Source organism: Pituophis catenifer, unplaced genomic scaffold (assembly GCF_029215685.1).
Source record: "Pituophis catenifer annectens isolate HBS135680 unplaced genomic scaffold, rPitCat1.0.hap2 SCAF_3, whole genome shotgun sequence".
NCBI lineage: Eukaryota > Metazoa > Chordata > Lepidosauria > Squamata > Colubridae > Pituophis > Pituophis catenifer.
Genome location: NW_027256883.1, coordinates 72,948,770 through 72,954,027, shown reverse-complemented (window position 1 = coordinate 72,954,027; position 5,258 = coordinate 72,948,770).

The window sequence follows — 5,258 nt, the reverse complement described above, 5'->3', positions numbered from 1 at the left end:
CAACCTGCGACAGGGAAAGGGCTCGTTCCGCGAGCCTCCTTTTATACCGGGAGCTCGGCTCGCCGCCCTTCTGCAGCCCAAGCCCCGCCCGTTTCCACCCAAGCCCCGCCTCTCCTCGGGTGATGTAATGCGGCTCTGGAGAGGCGCGCAGGGGGCGACCGCGGCAAAAAAAAAAAAAAAAAAAGGCTGGGAGTCGTCTATGCTACCACCACGGGAAGAGGCAGGTTGCTTGCAGTCTTTTTTTTTTTTTTAATCGACGGGGGAGGTGGGGGTGGTGGTTGGCGATCCGTCAAATTGACTCCCTTCTTCTATTCCGCAACCGAGAGAGTTCGACAGCAAAAAAACAACAACAAAACCCTCCAATATTGTTCTAGTCGTAGTAATATAATAGTAAAGCGTAGTGCAGAAATAAGGGGAAAAGCGGTATCGAACTTGCTTTCGAGGGCTTTTCTCGACAGCAAGAGAGGCGGAAAGGGTGTTCGATTCCTCAAAGCAACCACCAGATCCATTTTAAGCTCGCGGGTGGGGGCGATCATCACAGTGCCCCACCCCGGGGGGGGGAGAACATAATTCCTCCATGCGTATTGCCCTCCTCTGCCGAGTTGAACCCCACCCCTCATCTCACCCCCACCCCCGGCAGAGAAAATGCGGCTCGGATCAGAGAAGGGACCGAAAGGAATCTCTGGCTTTGGTTCGAGCCTCCTGCTGCCCTTCAACACCGCCCCCCCCCAAAATCCTCCCCCCAGCGGTCTTTTTTAGGGTTTAGCCGGCAGGAGGAGCCAGGGTGGGTGGGGAGCGCTCTCAACTTTTTTTTAAGGCTGAAGCAGCGCTTTGTTCTTAGTTTCTTCTCCTCAGGGGGAGGGGAAAAAAAGAGAGAGGGTGCTAAGTAAGGCGGTAGGGAGGAGGGGGGGGAGGCGAAAAAAATAAACTGCAACGTCTGGGCTTTTCGGGCTCCGAGCATCCATCAGAGAGCGCTTTACACCGCGCCCTCCGACTCCCGTCCCCCCAACTCTTTTGTTCCTGAGGAGGCTCGCCCGCCCCCTTTGCAGTAGCAGCAGCAACGCTGCAAAAAGTGGTCGAGAGCAGGGGCGTGTCCATCGTTGCAGCGTCTCCTGTTTCCCACGTGCTCTCTTCCCGCACACACACACACACACACACACACACAAGCCCCGCGCCCTTTCGAGAACCTACTACACCATCTGTTTGCGGATCGAGCCCTCCGCTTCTTCGCTTCCTCCAGGAGCCCAGCCTTAAGCGGCGCTTGTGAGAGAGGGAAAAAAAACAACAACCCAACTCTGGTTCCCAGCTTTGTAGACAACTGGTAGCCTTCGTTAATGTTTCCCCCCCATGTCTTCTCTCCCGCCCGCCACGCCCCGAATTGCAGCACCGGTTCTCTCGGTATTGAAAAGCCAGCCGGGGCAGCTTTTTCGAGTTTTTCAAACGGATCGATCTTGTATTTTTGCACGGCGGGTCTCGTCAAGGTCGCAGTATTGTATTAGTCATAGTAATCGGGCAACTGGCGAGCCGGGAGAGGAAGATTTGACGGTGATGCGATCCGAAGTGTAGGGAGATAATAGCTGAGGGAGGGGGAGACAGACGAGTGGAAAAGGAGGAGAGAAAGGCTACGAAGAGGCTTTTCTCACGCGGACTGGGATTTTGTAAAGAACGGAAACCGTGTCATAGCATTAAAGCACTCCAGTCGGTGCTAAGCGAAGTATTAACTCTCCGGTTTCCAGAATGTTTCAGACTGAAGAGTATTATTATCCTTCCTATTATTATTTTTTTTTAAATGCAGTTGGTTTAGGCAACTCTTTGGTCAAATTGCACAAAAGCAGGGTGCCCACTGCATCGCTTTTCCTAGATCCGCTTCTTTGTAGAGGGGTGGTGGGTGGGTGAGAATCTGGGCTGAATATCTCCGTCAGCTTCCCACGTTTTGGGGTGGGGGGAAACAGTCGGTTGTCCTTCAACAGATCCAACAGCTGTGATGAGAAACGGAATAGCGCTGGGGGTGGGGTGGAGTTTTCTGTGCTGCTGGTTGTTTCTGCCAATTCCTACTGTTAGTAGATGTAACTTGGAAGGAAACATAGCTCACACCTCCTGTCAACCGAGTGATCCTAAGCCACGGAGTAGCCTTTTTGTATTATTACTGGAACGCTGCTCAGGAAGTGAGTCAAGGGGATCTCATAGCTGAGGCTTTCACATTTGCATTGGTGCAAGCCTTAATGCAGAATCTATACCTCCAGATTTTTTTAAAAAATATATAATAGGCATCTGGATTCATTATATACTGCATAATGTATGCATTATACTGTTTAATTTTGTGCACAAAAAATGATGTATTGTTCATCTATTAAGCAAATAGATAAAGCCACCCAAATAGAATTGTCAATATTTATTACAGTAGAAAAAAAAAGTCACTCCTGTAGAGCAAACACAACCATGCCTGCTCCATTAGCATCCTGGCTCCTGATCTTCACTGCCTTTCTGTAGGGAAGCAGTTAGGGCCAGCCATATCTTCCCATCGTTCCCATCACCCATCTCCTTCCATTTATGACTGTATGACTGTAGCTTTTTTGTTTGTATCCTTATGATTTATATTGATACTGTTTCCTGGTTGCTTATTTGTACCCTATGACACTCATAAGTGTTGTACCTTATGATTCTTGATGAACGTATCTTTTCTTTTATGTACACTGAGAGCATATGCACCAAAGACAAATTCCTTGTATGTCTAATCACACTTGGCCAATAAAAAATTCTATTCTATTCTATTCTATTCTATTCTATTCTATTCTATTCTATTCTATTCTATTCTATTCTATTCTATTCTATTCTATTCTATTCTATTCTTGGGGGAGGAAACTTTTTCACAAAGCACCATGATTAAAAGGGGGGGGCTGCTTTTGAGACTCCCATAAAGAGACACGACTTCACCAAAGTAACCTGGGACATGCCCACCCTCTTTCAGATCTGGTAAGATAGTCACAAACCTCTGAGGATGAGCAATCCTGCAAGGAATATGACCCCTATGTACAACTTTAAAATGATAGCATTAACAATTGGAGATTATTATTTTACCTTGACAATCACAGGATCTGTAGATTCATAATCACATGACATGGGATGTTATTTTGGGTGTGGGAATTTAGAAACTGAATATTCTTTTTTTTTTTTTCATTTCAGCACTGGGAAAAATGTGGGATAAGATTGTGTGCATTATGTCTGTCTTCTTTTGAAAAAACTTTTCTCCAAAGAACAAGCACACACATCTCTCTATATATCTATGTGTGAATATAAATATAGATACCATGTATATTATTCACTTTCAATGTATTTCCTACTTGTTTTGAAACCTGCTAAATTCACACAATATTAATCCACATTTTAACTGTAGCCTGTTCACACATAACACTAATTTCATGCATAACAACAAGCTGTATTGTTAGGAAGTCACAATGCTGAGTTCACACTTTTTTTAAAAAATGTCTTTGAGTCAGTCTTGATTCCTGGCAACTGCTTGCAGTTTTCCTGGCAACAAATTCCCGCAGTTTTTTTGGCGAGGTTTCAGAAGTGGATTGCCAATGCAGGCTTTCTAGGAGTGAGAATGAGTGACTGGCCCAAGGTCACAAACTGGCAGGACTAGAAGTCTCTCCGTTTTTAACCTGGTACCTTAATCACCGCACCAAATTAACCTCATTTATTTTTTAAAAAGTGGGGTGGGGGCTTCATATCAGCCTTGACTCCTGACACCAGCATGGGCAAGTCCCTGCAGTTTTCTTGGCAAGATTCCAGAAGTGGTTTGCCTTTGCCTCCTTCCTTGGACTGAGAGAGATGACTGGCCCAAGGTCACCCAGCTGGCTTCATGCCCAAGCCATGCCTAGAACTCACAGTCTCCTGGTTTTCTGATGCCTTAATCCCTAGACCAAATTGGCTTGCACTCACTTATCATAATTTAGCTAAAAGGAAACAAATTACATTATAGTCTGGTACAATGTGTGAAACTCAGGAAAGTGCGCTGCAAAGAAACACGTTCATTGGAGTGTGTTGTTTAATCACATATACTGCTATGTATATTCTATACCGATGTGGAAAATAGACTTAGTAAATTGAAGTATTTATGAATATAGCAAGAGAGTCAGTTTGTTCTAGTGGTTAAGGCATTAGGCTAGAACCAGGAAACCTTGTGTTCTAGTCCTGACTTAGGCATGAAAGCCAACTGGATGACTTTGGGCCAGTCACTCACTCTCAGCCTAAAGAAGGAGGGGGGGTTGTCTCAGGATACAAACCAGTTGGTCGTTTCCTGTTGCAACCAATGGATCAACATTTGATTGATCTGAAAAAAGCAAACCCTGCACTTGGAGGAAAAATGCTAGGAAGGAGAATGAGATATATGAGTGTTGCAGGTAAATCAAGATTATCTGGGAATAAATGTCCTGGGGCATCTAAAAATATTTTAGAAAATTATGTGCATCTATAACTGTGGTGTCAAATCTGTGTTGTCATGTGATGTATTGCAACTTTTTTTCCCTTTGCTAAAACGGGGGTGGATGTAGCCAGCACGTGATGCATGCGGCCTGCGAGTTGTGAGTTTGACACCTCTGATCTATAACATGACTGGTCCATGATCTGGTAGCTGATTGGGCCCTTACAGCTGAAAATGTACCCATTCAGACAACACTAAATCTTAACATTGGCATTAAAATAGGTATATAAACCTGTAGTCCTGTGCTCATTTTCTTAGATATTAGTCCCAGGAAAGACAGCAGAACTAATTTTGCAAATGAAATTGAGTTTTATTATTTAGTTCATTTTCCAGATCTTATTTAACAGTTTGGTCATCAATCCTTACACCTTTAATTAAAAATTTTGAATTCTCAATTCTTCACGCTGCGAGCTACAGGTATTCCTTGATTTATGACTGGTTGCTTGGTGACCATTGGAACTTATGATGAATCCACCTTGGGGCTACTTACAACCCATTTCCAAAGTTACAACAGCTGGGCCTCTTCCATAGTCATGGGACCGAACTTTGGGGACTTGGCAACACGACTGCGTTGATGCCCATTTGCAGCGTACTGCAGTCATGTTACCACATTTTATGATGGTTTTGCACAAAACTGAAACCTCAGATTTTCAACAAATGCACGGTTTACCCTTTTTATTGGTTTATAACATGAAATACAAAAATACAAAAGCAAATAATGGGAAAAATAGAGGAGGGAAAAGAAGGGGGAAAAAAGAAAAGGCATTAACTTCAG